The 15539-nt window shown below is 35.3% G+C and overlaps 1 long non-coding RNA gene across 1 annotated transcript; it reads left to right on the top strand.

Moving 5' to 3' along the window:
* The first annotated feature begins 4346 nt into the window (after window positions 1-4346).
* On the top strand, window positions 4347-5363 carry LOC148872929 (uncharacterized). The gene is made up of 2 exons (XR_016108244.1): window positions 4347-4923; window positions 5045-5363. It is a non-coding gene; the product is annotated as an uncharacterized LOC148872929 (long non-coding RNA).
* Window positions 5364-15539: the final 10176 nt, after the last annotated feature.

Here is a 15539-nt window from a genome sequence, read left to right as displayed (position 1 = left end):
TTCCCAATACATGGCAGGGATGTGCTGTGGAATGTTGTGGGGGGCTGATTTGAACTCACAGGCTTGATCCTGCACCACTGACACAAAGTAACTATCTAAACTATTAAACCATAAACAAATTAGAGGTTCATCGTCATCAAAACCAGTGGTTGCCTCTATCACACACATTGCAAAAACATCATGTTGTTTCCATGAGAATTATTAAGGCTGCATTTGGAAACAATGCAAATATGTAGAGTGTAAAATGGTTCATATAAATTGTAAAATTAGGTTAGTTTTGCATTGACAAATTTACCTTCTTATCAAACAAACTTTTAGCTATAATGGATGCAAACACGAATTCTAATAAGCATATGGTCTTTTTTATTGATGTACTTTTACATCCTATTATCAACGTAAATATGCATTGATCTTTCATTTGTCAATGCAAAAATGTAATGTTGCCAAATATAAGCAAAAGTGAACCAGAGTGCAAATTTACCCTGAACTGGGATTTACACTTTATTTCCATCTTTTCTAAACGCAACATAAAAGTCTATTTGGTAAAAAGGTAAATTTGTCAATGCAAAATTAACCAAACTTTACAATTTATATAGACCATTTTACACCTACATATTTGCATTCGCACTTATTTGCATCATTTCCAAACGCAACCTTAATTTTTAAAGAAAAATACCCAAAGAATATGGGGCCCTCCATGTGCTAAAGCCTTAGATAGTACTTACATAATACATCAATCAGCATATTCTAAAGAAAGTGAACAATTAGAAAATATAAGAGAAACGTGTTAATGTTGATAACTCAACTCAGTGCAACATTTAGCATATGCTTTTTATGGAAAAAGTAAAAGGAAAAACTATAGTTTTATATATTTTATAAGCCTAGATAGTGTAGGTTAGCTTTAAAAGCTAATCATTCTCTAAATATTGCAAGGGCCACAAACCCTCTCAAAAATATCAATAGTTGATTTTGATGCATGTTTCACTTCAAAATGAATGGAAATGTAGGTAATGTGAGGGCCCGTTTGGTTCATGAAAAATAGGGGTCTGGAATCGGATTTGAAACGGGCCATTTCAATTCCAACTGTTTGGTCAGGTGAAATCGTCGATCGAAATCCCACTCTCATTATTCCTAGTGAAATGAATGGTTCTTCCCTCCCCTTCTCTTGAGAATTAAATCTCATTCCAGCTGATTTTGATTCCCATCTGAACAAACAGCTATTCCTTAAACACCAACCAATGTTCTATTAAAAGCAAATGCATGTGTTAATTAATGTATTCGTGGTGTGATGCATCTTAGCATTATCTATGTACTCTTTAACCATCACAAGTCATTAACTCTAACCATATAAGCCCTTGCATTCAGTCATCATATGCATTTAACAACTCCTTTTAATAAGACTAACTAATTGGATTCCTTTCTAATAGCCAAAAACTGCAGGAGAAAGAAAAGAAGAACTCCTTTGATCAGATAAGCATCTACCCAATATGAACTTTTTATTGCTCAGAGGTCTTTTAAGTGTGGTCCTTGATATAATTACTTCTTTAAAATAACACAATAATAGTTTATAATATTAATTTTAGGGTCCATTTGATTCGTGGGAATAAGAGTCTAAAATCGGAAATAGAATTTGATTCTTATTCCTGATAAATTGGCATTTTCCCATTTGAAGGAATACTATTTTCTTGGTTGGAAATGAGAATCCATTCCAATCAATTCCAATTCCAGCCATAAACCAAATGGACCCTTAATTTAGAGACTTGTTTTTCAGTAAAATTTCTTAAATAATAGAAATAACCATTGAAATAGTTATTCCTTAAGAGGATCCTAAGGACTCCACATGTGGATGGCTCCTAATTAATCCATGTCAGCAACAAGCACTATAAGTAATAAGAATCACATATTTTATTCTATTTTTTATTAAAGAAAGAGCACTCGAGGCTTAAAGTGTGAACTTGTGAAATGGCATTAGACATGGTTGCAGCTGCCTCCGTCACCTCTTCTGACACATGAAAATAAAGAAAAAAGGAAACTGAAATTTCAGTGGTGGTTATGAAGTTGGACTGGTTCATGGTTTATCAAAACGTCAGAGCATAAATAAAGTTGGACTGGTTCATGGTTTATCTTTTATGTGTTTTTTTTTTACTTTTTTTTTAGTTATTTGAAAGAGGTTTGATTTGATAAAAAGTAAAAAATAAATAGAAAGTTAAAGAAAAGTATTTAATAATTTTTGTAAAAATTTTTATTGCCAAGAAAATAGTGAAAATTGTGGAATATTCCATAAACGCTCCCTCTTCATTGTGTTTGAATCTTGAGAAACGGAGAGAAAGTATGGGATGCCTGGTGGCAAAATGCAGAGGACACAAGGCTGCATTGAAATGGTCCGACCCTGGTGGGAAAACCAAGGCTGCATATATAATGGTCAGATATCTGGTTGCTATATCGTGTGGCTCAATCTGCACCAGTCCCTACTGGAGTGACGCATTGGACGAGAAGTAGGCCGGATCTGCAAAGAAGTGAGGGAGTTCCGATGGTCAAGTTAGTATCGAGGTATGAGAGCTAGAGAGAGTTGAGAGTAAAGAGGAGCAGAATGAGAGCTAGAGAGCATCAGAGATTGTCAGAGCGTACCGTTAGAGGGTGAAGGCTGCCCTTAAATAAAACTCTGAGGTCGGCCTAAACGTCCTTGACATACTTGGTGGTAATGGGTCTCAACCACCGGAATTTAGGGAACACTCAGGATTGGTCACTAAGTTGACCACTCACCATTTCCCCAAGAAACGGGGGAGACTCATATAACCATTGTTATGTGGGCGATGTGCTTCTCGAATATCCCGAGGTCATTATAGATGATGTTTGTTCCGTTGGCGTTTATTGAAAAAATGCCGCCACATCAGCACTACATGGGTGTTTGTGTTTATTGCATATGAAACCACTATTTGATTTCACCATTTATCAGATAAACACCAAGAAACTGAAATGATTGGTTTTTTATGCATGGGGCATTTGGGAAAATGTCAATTTTCCATTTCCCCTAACACCTCAACATTTTTTGAAACGAAATGCTGATGTGCCATGCTTTTGTTGGTGTTAATCTAAGGTGGAAAGCAATAAGCGTTTAAAGCCATCCTCAATTAAACAAAAAAAAGCAAGAAACGTTTAAAGTAACAAATGGCCTCTCTATTAATTCCAACAGAACCAAACATATACTAATGACTCGAAGGGATCAAGGCAGAGAGACCACGTAGGTCAGTCTTTATGAGGTCGGATAGCTCACTAGGTCGCCAAATGTATGGGTTGCATAAGTGTTCCAAGGTGATTACTGATGTCATAAGTCAGTCTCACTGAGCTGTCTTCAATCGAGCTTGGGTTCATCTAGCCAGCATGAACCGCATTGTTGACAGACACATATCTGAGATCCTACCACATTAGGTACCAAGATGGCTTTAGATGTCCACGTGGCAGCAAGTGACTGGTGTGCCACTTTTATCTATCATCACTATATATTCCAACTAAGGGTAGATTCAAGCTGAATCGAACCAAATACATAGCTATTCGAGCTCATCTCACCAAAACAATGTTAGGCTTAAGCTTGATTCGAACTAGAAGCTTGAACTCAAATTCTACTCAAAAGCTCATAAATTTGAACTCAGCTCGGCTCAAGCATGACTATGAGCCAAGCTTCTTATAAAAAACAAAAATTATATATTAAGCTTGGTTAAATTTTGAACCTCATGGGCTTGAGCTCGAATTGAAACTTGGTTAAAACCGAGCTAAATCGAATTTTTGACAAACTAAACTCAAATAATTCGTTCCCACCCCTAATTCCCATCGTCCTCCGGATCAATAAGACCATATAGGATTGTGTGTGATACCACTGTTGTTTCTACTTTATAGCTGAATCATTTTGGATCAGTTATATAATTGTTATTTGAGGTTATTTATGGTCAAAATGGAAATATCTTAAAAATGTATATATGAAAGGCTGCTTATTGAAACATCATATTGATATTTCCTGCTTTAATCACTCTAACTAAAGCAATTCTCACCTGTCTATTTCCCATCCATTTGTATTGATCACCATATGTGATATGTCAAACACAACCTAGGTCAATCCAACTTATTTTGTTTATTTTATTTTTTGTTTAACTGTAATATTGGAAAATGAATTTCTTCACATATCAAATAAGACCATAAAAGATGCATAATTCTTCACAACCAAACGGACCTTATAAAAAGTAATAAATACCCAGTTACCCACTGTACAACTAACACGTTCCAAGTCAAGAAGATGCCCCTGGCAATTGCCACTTGCCCACTAACAATAAGGGGAGAGAGAGAGAGAGAGAGAGAAGAGTCAGCTGTTGACTACGTAAAGCCCAAACCAAATCCATTGACGTTTTCTATTTCTTGGGCATAGAAAAGCTGTGAGAATTGAGAAACCCCATTACGCGTTCTTCTCAATTTATATACATTCATTAGTCATTGCACAAGATAAGTCCACAATATATTTATCTTTCAGACACCCAGAATCTCTCTCTCTCTCTCTCTCTCTCTGAATTTTCTTATTTTGTAGCCGCACGCTTTCAACTAACAAAGGAACGAAAACCCGTATAGTTCTATTATTAACACCCTTTTTCTTTGTTCCGGCATATCTTGCCGCCGTCCTAAGCCAGGAGTTTGCAGAAATTAATTCCATTTTCCGGCGAGGGGTATCCTCTTCTAGAACCGTCTCTGCTCTAGAAGATGTGTCCTCTCAGGATCATTCTGGTCTTCCTGTCTGCCACCTTGGCCGGATACTTTGCGTGGAGGACCGTCCGGTCTTCCTCTTCTTCTTCTTCTGACATTGACGACATGATCCACGGCGATTCATCAGACACAGAGAAGGTATCTTCCCAGGGAGATCAAGAATTCAATCTTAAAAGGGTACGATCGGTTTGCTTTCCTTTCCCTTGGAGATTGTTAATTTATCCTCTTCTTTTTTATTGTAATATTACTGTATTTAATAAGATCAATTTCTCATCTTTGTTTTTCTTTCCTTTTGCAGGCGATTCAAAATGGATTCTGGGTCATCGTGGACATGGCTAGCGGCAGATACCTGTGGAGGAATTTGAGGATGGTCAATGAAGGCGAGAAAGAGAAGATTTGCTAGAAATTGATCAGAAAGAAAGAACAGGGGAAGAAGACAGAAAGCAGGAAGCAAAACGCGGTGAAATTTAGAGAAAAGAAAAAGAAAAACCTGTGTGGTGTGAGAGATTATTGTGTTTTGTTCTGTCATGTTAGAAGGAATCAAATGAAGTTGTAGCCTGTAGCCAGATTTGACACTAAAAATTCCTCGATACAAAAATTTCCTTTGCAGAGTAAAATGGTGCAAATTTTGTTATGTTTGCCTTAAAGGCTCAGTTTGGAAGGAGTACAAATACAGTGCAAAACCTTACATTTTTGTATGTATTTGTACTGTATATATTTGTATTTGTACTCCTTCCAAACTGAGCCAAGTTTGGTCAAAACTTGTCATTTCCTTTTTCTTTTTCTTTTTCTTCTCACACGCCCAAAATCTTACCATTCCTTCTCTTCCAAGCATGGTTTTCAAAAAACGATTCAGAAATGGAACTGTTCTAACCACCGGTTTTTGGGTCGATGGTTCGATCGTCCGATTCAAATGGATGGTCCATTTTGACAACAAAAAATTATAAAATTAAAAATAAAAACGGCCAAAAACCGTTGAACAGGTTGATAGATCGACGGTTCAACTGCCCGGGTCAATCAGCCATTGACCGATTCATCGATTTTTTGTCAGGGATCGAGTTTGAGGTAAAACGGAACCAGTTGCTTGGACGGTTCTTGGGCCAAGCGGTCTGACCATCAAGGTCAACGACAGTTCAAAAACCATGCTTCAAAGGAAATTAAGGGCTACTAATTTGGCTTAAAACTCAAAAGATAGAAATTCAGAGTGGGGATTGGGCTGATATGGAAAAGCATAACACCAAGCCACCAATGTGCCAGTTGAACCAAAGTGTCCATCACTAGAACCATGAGCATTTACCAAGCCAATAGCCTCGGGATTTAAGTTGAGCTTACAACCCGTTTATTTAGCCAGAAGCTCACTAATGACCCATTTAAATCTATATCTATATCTATACTACTTTAAGAAGCACGAATGACCTCAAGAATATTTCTGGAATTTTTTGAGGAAAAAATTTACTCTTTTACATTTAAATTTATTGATAAAAGTGAGGGCAAATAGGGTAATCAGTTATTGATATTAAATGAGTTGAAAAGATGTAATTTTAAGATATTCAATGCATTCAATTCCCTCTCATTAAATCCAACATTTAATTTATTAACTTGCATTCATGTTCAATGAATCTTATATTTAACTCATTTTTGTTTCTTTTCATCATTAAGTTCTATTAATTAAATCTATACTTAATAAATTAATAATTCGGAGCCACTTCGGACACACCTCGGATGCACCCCGTGCGTTGAGAGCGAGTGCCCAGCTTCACCTCACCTAGGGTAAAGGAGGGCATAGCCTTATGCGGTGTACACACCTCAGCGAAGCATACCAATGACCTCAACAGGAGTAGACCAAGGACCTCTGCAAGAGGGCCGACCTCCTACTGAGCACTCACCTACCTGATTGAGGTCCGAGGTGGCAACCTATGTGACGTGGTGGCTGACTTCCGCTATGTGCAACTTATTGTCCCCAATTCCTCTAGGATCATGTTGCCTAATCAACAGAACTGACTTCCATGTCTTCCAAAAGGGAGCTACTAGAACATGCACCATCAATATACATCATTGATTGAAAACCAAGAAAAGTATAAAAAATGCAATATTCATGGATAAGGCAATTTTAAGAGACATAAGAAGATACACTTTGTATATGCATGGATATAGACAAAAATCAAGATAAGCATGGATATGGTAGGAAATTCAAATAAATCTGAAAAAAAAATATTAATATCAATAGATATAAGTTTTATATAGCTATAAACGAGTTCTTTAAGCATAAAAAAGGTACTTTAATTGTTTATATAATTGTAAGATATTGAGACGCAACTGGTAATGATTAAAGAATGAGGAAGAACTGAAATTTATATGTATACTAGAAGAGCCTAGTGTGATGCAAAAGCTAGTATTATATATAAGATGACCATGTTTTACATGGGATTGATTACAAGTGAACTGCCCGGGTACTTTCCCGACGTTCACATATAGAAAATATAAAATATATAATATATAAATATATGTATACCGATCAGCTCGATTAGCCATCGGTTTTCTATTTTGGTTAATTGAAACCGAATCGGTACCTTCGGTTTTTTTAAATACTAAACCGAAACTAAATCAACCAGTTTAGTTAATTGAATTTTTTGTTCGATTTGGTTTTTTGGTTTTTCTTGCTCACCCCTATCAGCAGCAGATGTTTTGGGCTTTTTTCATCCTTGCTCTATTAAGTCTCTTGTCTCTCCCTCTTCTCATCATATTCATGAGACCTTATTTCTCCCCTCTCTCTCTCTCTCTCTCTCTCTCTCTAGGTTTCTCTAACTCATTTTTTCTCTTCTAACAGAGTTCATCTTTTCTTGGTTTAAAGAAAGATGACAAAAGCAATTTTTGACTAGGTGAATTAGCTCTGAGTTATGACTCCACTAACAAACCTCTCCCTTCTTTGTAGAAAAAATTAAATGTAAATTTATGTTTCTTTTAGAAATCTTGTCTAAAAAAAACCGAGTGCTAAAACATTAGTCAGTAAGGAATCTTGTTTACTAGAAGACATGTGAAGGATGCCTTAGAAAGGATAAGAAAATTGGGCGTATGTGAGAATTTGGAATTTTAGTGAATATTTACTACTTTATAGTGAAGGAAAAACTGACCTCACTCGCAATATATTTACACATACAACTCGAGTTGGAACCTACCATATATATATATATATATATTAAAACAAAGTTGTTAAGAAATTTTTTCCTTTTCTTGAATTTTTTTTTTTTTATTCTATGTCATTTCAAGACAACCAATGAGATGCACTTTCCCAATAACCTAAATAATCTCTTTTCCTAAAATTTCTCCTAAACTAACTCCCCTACTTTTTCCAAAATTATCTCTTATTCCTATTTATCTTCTAAATTATCTCAAATTCATATTTATCCCCAAAATTATCTCTTACTTAGCAGTTTCTCTCATAAATTATCTCTAATTCCTATTTATCCTCTCCCCTACTTTTTATCTATATCTATCTAAAGAAAGTTTGGATTAAAAAATTTGAGAATAATTTAAATATTCTAACAAATTATATAATAACTTTAAAATATTTATTAAAAACACAAAAAAAAATATTTTTATATTTTAACAAAATATATCATGAAATTATGTACTAACAATTTAAATTATGTATTTCTTGATTATCAATTTAAATATTTTTCAAATATTTAATAATATGTAAGAGTTTTAAATAAATAAAATTCAAACAAAAAAAATAAATATTTTATAGATATTTAAATATTTATCATAACTAGATTTTAAATAGTTAAAATAATAATGTTATATAATAAATTTAAAAAATTTATTCAAAGTAGAAAATTGATTATAACATAATTATGAAATCAATAATAATTTAATATATTACAAAATTAATAATGAAATTATGTATTATTAGTATAAATTATGATTTATGGATAATTAAATTCAATAAATAATTAATATTTTAAATTTTAAATATTTTACCTATTATTTAAGTATTTAAATAACTAAATACTTTAGATAACAAAATATTTAACATAACTAGATTTTAAATAGTTAAAATAAAAAAAAATTATGTAATAAATTAGAAAAAATCTAAAAATTAGAAAAATAATTATAACATAATATTGAACTTAATAATAATTTAATATTTTTACATAATATTGTAAATAACTAATTTCACTTGTATCAAGTAATAATTTGAGAAAATAACTTTCAAAAAAATAATATTTATTAATAATAATTTTAAACTCTTAATCTATATTTATTATATAATTATATATACTAAAAGTAAAATTTATTGTATTTCTAGAATTATTTATTATTTTTTGTGATAAATGTATTTTCAATGATTATGTATAAATTTATTTTGTTATGTTATTTAATAGAAAATTTTCAATAATTATTGGAGATTAAAGTACTATTGTTGAAAATTTTAAATTTAATTTATTGTACTTATTGTATTTATCATCAAGGTTTTTAAAACTGAACCAAACAATGAACCGGTTAGAGGTCCAGTTCTTGGGTCGAATAATCTGACCATTCGAACCAATGGACTATCTTTTCAGACAAAAAAATAAATAAATAGAAATAAAAATGGCCAAAACTGCTGAACGGTTCAAACGGTTCAACTGCCCGGGTCAACGATTTGCTGACCAAATCAACATTTTTGACAAATTAATGGTTTTGGGGTAAAATGGAACCGGTCACCTTAATGGTTCTCGGCTTTTATAGCTCGACCGTCCAGTCCGGTTCGGTTTTGAAAACCATGTTTATTGTATCTTTGTTATAACTTATTGATTAATATTTATTAGAAATTAAACTATTATTTGAGATTATACTATTTATTGGCTAAAAGTTAATATATTTTTAGTACATATTGTATTTTTCATTATCAATATATTTCCAATAGTTGTGTATTTTTGCTATAAATTTTCAATAATGATAAGAGATTAAACTATTGTTATTTATTAGATGAATAAACCTAACTGAAATTATTTATTGCTATTTTTGTATTATAAAACGTTTATTAAAAGTAGTATAGAAAATATGAATAATTATTATTTATTTAAAAAGTTGAAAATATAAAATAATTGTATACTATTATGTGTTTCTATTAGGGTCATTTACTAGAATACACCTTATAGTTTTACATATTTACTTAAACCTACCTTATAGTTTGCATTTTACTAAAACATCCCATATATTTTACAACTTATTTACTTAATCAACCTTTCATTAAGGAGTGTTTGTTTTGTCATTTGGCCCATGATTTTTATTCCAAAAATACCCTTAACATTTTTTTATAAAAAACAAAATTAACCAAATATAGCTAATAGAGTGGTTGCCCGGCGCCCGTGTCTTATTAAGGGCAAAAATAGTATCATCATTTTTATTTTCTTTTGATTAAATTTATTTAAATAAACATTAGGGTCAACATTGTCATTTTCCACTATCATCTAATGGAAGATTGATTAAATTCATTTCAAATTATAAGTGGTGTTTTAGTAAAATGCTAACTATAAGGTAGATTTAGTAAATGGATGAAACTATAAGAGGTACTTTAGTAAATAACCATTTATGTTATTTAGCTTTTGCTTAATAAATCCCGTGCATCACACAGGTCCCACTAGTATATACTAAAACAAAGAAGACTATAAATTTTCTCCTTTTCTTGAATTTTTTATTTTTTTAATTTCATGTCATTTTTTAAACAACCAGCACTTTCCCAATAACCTAAATAATCTCTTCTCCTAAAATTTTTCCTAAACTATCTCCTCAATTTTCTCCAAAATTATCTCTACTTTCTATTTATCTTCTAAATAATCTCTAATTTCTATTTATCTCCAAAGTTATCTCGAATTTAGTAGAGAGTTCTCTTCTAAATTATCTCTAATTCCTATTTATCCTCTCCCCTACCTTTTATCTATATCTATCTAAAGAAAGTTTGGATTCAAAAATTTAAGAATTATTTAAATATTCTAACAAAATTATGTAATAACTTTAAAATATTTATCAAAAACATAAAAAATAATTTTATGTTTTTACAAAATATATCACAAAATGATGTACTAACAATTTAAATTATGTTTTTTTTTCTGGATTATCAATTTAAATGTTTTTCAACTATTCAATAATATGTAATAGATTTGAATAAATAAAATTTAAATAACAAAAAAATTAAATATTTTATAGATTATTTAAATATTTAAATAACTAAATATTTATCATAACTAAATTTTAAATAATTAAAATAACGAAATTATGTAATAAATTTAAAAAATTTCTTCAAAATAGAAAAATAATTATAACATAATATTGAAATTAATAATTATTATTTTTACATAATATTGAAAATAACTAATTTCACTTATATCAAGTAATAATTCAAGAAAATAATATTTATTAATAATAATTTTAAACTCTTAATCAGTATTTATTATATAATTATATATACTAAAATTAATATTTATTATATTTCAGTAACTATTTATTGTTTTTTGTGATAAATGTATTTTCAATGATTATGTATAAATTTATTTTGTTTTGTTATTTAATAGAAAACTTTCAATAATTATTGGAGATTAAACTACTATTATTGAAAATTTTAAATTTAATTTATTGTACTTATTGTATTTATTGTATTTTTGTTATAACTTATTGATTAATATTTATTAGAGATTATAATTGATGTAACCGTTTTCGGCCACGTACCAATGTTTTGTGATGTAAAATTTTTTGGCAAAGTACCTCGTTATTTGACCCGGTGGTGGCGTACCTCAGTGACGAGCTACTTGGTGGCAAACTGCCTGGTGGCGAACTCCCTGGTGGCGAACTACCTGGGGGCGAACTGCCTTGGTGGCGAACTGCCTGGGGGCAAACTGCCTTGGTGGCGAACTGCCTGGGGGCGAACTGCCTGGTGGCGAACTCCCTGGTGGCGAACTTCCTGGGGGCGAACTGCCTGGGGATGAACTGCCTTGGAGGCTAACTCCCTGGTGGCGAACTGCCTGGGGGCGAACTGCCTTGGGCGAATTGCCTTGGTGGCGAACTGCCTGGGGGCGAACTCCCTAGTGGCGAACTGCCTGGGGGCGAACTCCCTGGTGGCGAACTGCCTGGGGGCGAACTGCCTTGGTGGCGAACTCCCTGGTGGCAAACTGCCTGGGGGCGAACTGCCTGGGGGCGAACTCCCTGGTGGCGAACTCCCTGGTGGCGAACTGCCTGGTGGCGAACTGCTTGGGGGCGAACTCCCTGATGGCGAATTGCCTTGGTGGCGAACTGTCTGGGGGCGAACTGCCTTGGTGGCGAACTGCCTAGGGGCGAACTCCCTGGTGGCGAACTCCCTGGGGGCGAACTGCCTTGGTGGCGAACTGCTTGGGGGCGAACTCCCTGGTGGCGAACTGCCTGGGGGCGAACTGCCTTGGAGGCTAACTCCCTGGTGGCGAACTGCCTGGGGGAGAACTGCCTTGGTGGCGAACTCCTTGGTGGCGAACTCCTTGGTGGTGAACTGCCTTGGAGGCTAACTCCCTGGTGGCGAACTGCCTGGGGGCAAACTGCCTTGGTGGCGAACTGCCTACTAGGCGGTCGATGCCTTAGAGAATGTTGGAGCTCCCTGGTGCGGCGCAATCCGACTGCCCTCAGCATGAGGCGGTCTTCTTTCCTTTGTAGGCTGCGGGAGATGAGGGACCTGCGAGAACTTCATCTTTTCCTCCTCTTTGTAGGTGGCGGGAGCTGAGAGACCTGCGAGAACTCCATCTTTTCCTCCTCTTTGTAGGTGGCGGGAGCTAAGGGACCTCCGAGAACTCCATCTTTTCCTCCTCCTTGTAAGTGGCGGGAGTTGAGGGACCTCCGAGAACTCCATCTCTTCCTCCTTGTAGGTGGGGGGAGCTGAGGGACTTCCGAGAACTGCATCTTTTTCTCCTCTTCGTAGGCAGCGGGAGCTGAAGGACCTGCGAGAACTGAATTAGAGGTCCTGGGGGTACTTTCCCGGTGGGGGCTCTCCGATGCTTAAGTTAGCACTCTTATTGTAGAGAGCTTTGAAGATAATATGAGAGAGCTAGAGAGCAGGGTTACTTCCCTTTCCTTTCCTCCCCCCTTTCCCTTTGGGGGGTGAGGTCTTTATATACCGGAGTCTTCGCGGGTTAGGTGGGTGAAAAGCCTCCAAACGGTAAGACTCGTTGCATCCGGTCAGAACCGGGGTACGATGGTGAACTCCTCGAGGTCGTCAGGCTGGCGCTTGTGTCAAGCGGCCAGGTCGGTGCCTGGGCCGAGTTGTCAGAGGGGTGCCTGCGTCAGTCGACGGGTCAGTGTTTAGGCCAGGTAGTCAGGTCGGCGCCTGTGTCAGTTGGCGGGACAGTGCCTAGATCAGGTCGTCAAGCTAGCGCCTGTGTCAGTCGGCGGGTCAGTGTCTAGATCAGGTCGTCAAGCTGGCGCCTTGGCCGGATCACGCGCTAGGCTGGTCCAGGTCGGCCAGGTCGCGCAGGCCGTGCACAGTTCGCGCAGGCCACGCGCTAGGCCGCGCGCATGCCGTGCAGTTCGTGCGCGCCGTGCAGGCGCGCGTCAGGCCACGCGCAGGTCGCACAGGCGCGTAAGGCCGCGCGCAGGTCGCGCCAGTTCGGCCAGACAGGTGCCCGGGTGGGTCACCAACTTCGTAAGTTTGTTGGCTGGGTGTTTTCCTAGTTGTCACGAGGTGCCACGTGTCACAATTTTACTGGAGGGCCAAATCTGCCCTCATCAATAATATTTATTGACTAAGTTAATATATTTTTAGTACTTATTGTATTTTTTTCATTATCAATATATTTTCAGTAATTGTGTTTTTTTACTATAAATTTTTAATTATTATTAGAGATTAATCTATTGTTATTGATCAGAGATGAGACTATTAATTTAGCTGAAATTATAAGTGTTCATGAGTTGGTTCGGTACGGTCATAGGCTATTTAGCCAACCAAATTGACCTAGTCAGCTAAAACCGACTAACCTTTCGTAAAATCCGACCCCCTCAAGTTGTATCGGTTTGGGTTAATTTTTTTGTTTTGTCAGCTGGTTCAAAAGATTTAAACTTAAAAATTTAATTTAATTTTAAAAATTATAATGCAATTGTTAAAAAAATAAATTTAAAAATTAGATTTATGATATAAAACATTTTAGACTAAGAAATATGGGAAATTTCCCACTTTTCCATATTAAAAATTATATTTAAAATATAAAATGTTAATATATATCCATGGTTAGGTCATTCGATTTTGGTCGATTTACAAATTGCCAATGTGAAACTGATCCAACTTGGTCTACTTGGGAAATTTTTGAACCAAAGCCAACCTAAAATACTAGAAAATCGACCAACTCGGGTTGAGTTTATCGGGTTGGCTAATTTCATTAGTTTGATGAATAAACCTAAATAAAATTAATTATTGTTATTTTTGTATCATAAAAAAAATTATTAAAAGTAGTATCTAAAATATGAATAATTATTAATTATTTAAAAAATTGAAAATATAAAACAATTGTATTTCTATTAGGGTCATTTACTAGAACACACCTTATAGTTTTACATATTTATTTAAACATACCTTATAGTTTTCATTTTACTAAAGCATCTCATATATTTTACAACTTATTTAGTGCCTGTTTGGCAAGCCTTTTCCAGAAGATATGTTGCAAGATCTGAAGGTCAAAAGATAGGGTAAGCTTTTGCAAATAGATCTTGGAATAAAATATTTTATATAGATCTCACAAAAGACCATAAAAACTAGAAGACTATTTGGTAATGTGAATGTCTTGTGTGTGGGCCAACAAACTTTTCATTTAACACGTTGGACTCACATACTATTGGTGGACATGTTTGTGGGGCCCATGTACATTTTACAAGGTGAGTCTGACATACCATTGGTGGACATGCATATGGGGTCAATGTGTCGACATGTATGTAGGGTCTACGTACATTTTACAAGGTGGGCCCGACATACCATTGGTGGCCATGCATGTGGGTTCCATGTATGGATATGTATGTAGGGCCCACATACATTTATAAGATGACCCCCACATGCCATTGGTGGACATGTATGTGGGGTCCACATACATTTTTCAAGATGGGCTCCACATACATTTACAAGATGGGCCCCACATGCCAGTGGTGGACATGCATGTGGGTCCATGTGTGGATATGTATGTGGGGCCCACATACATTTTTCAAGATGCGCCCCACATACAATTGGTGGACATGTATGTAGGGTCCATGTGTGGACATGTATGTAGGGCCCACAAACATTTTTGCAAGGTGGGCCCCACGTACCATTGGTGGACATGCATGTAGGGTCCATGTGTGGACATATATGTGGGACTCATACATTTTACAAGGTAGACCCCACATAATACCTAATGTGGACTCACATACATTTTCCAAGGTGGGTCCCACATACCATTGGTAGGTCCCACTTACACATTCAAATAGTTTTTGTGGAAAGATAACCCATTTTCTCCTAAGCATGTGCATCGTACCACATATTCGAAGAAAATAGGGCACTAAAAGATTGTAAAGTTTCATTTGAAGCTTCTTGAAAAAGCCCAAATTCGGGCTTATGGCATCTTTTATGGGCTAGAGCTTTTCCCAAATAGATATTTCTATTGCCAAATGGGAAAAGCCTAGAATTCAGGATTCTCGGCTTCTAAACAGCCCAAAGCCCCGCGCAAAAAGACTTGCCAAATGCGACCTTATTTTATTTAATCAACATTTCATTAAAGAATGTTTATTTTGACATTAAGCCCATGATTTTTATTCCAAAAATACCCTTAATA

The sequence above is a fragment of the Nelumbo lutea genome, chromosome 2 (genome assembly GCF_056320005.1).
Source record: "Nelumbo lutea isolate HS-2025 chromosome 2, American lotus-T2T, whole genome shotgun sequence".
In the NCBI taxonomy this organism is placed as follows: domain Eukaryota; kingdom Viridiplantae; phylum Streptophyta; class Magnoliopsida; order Proteales; family Nelumbonaceae; genus Nelumbo; species Nelumbo lutea.
The sequence above is the reverse complement of the archived record's forward strand: the minus strand, read 5'-3'. Positions and strand labels throughout refer to the sequence as shown.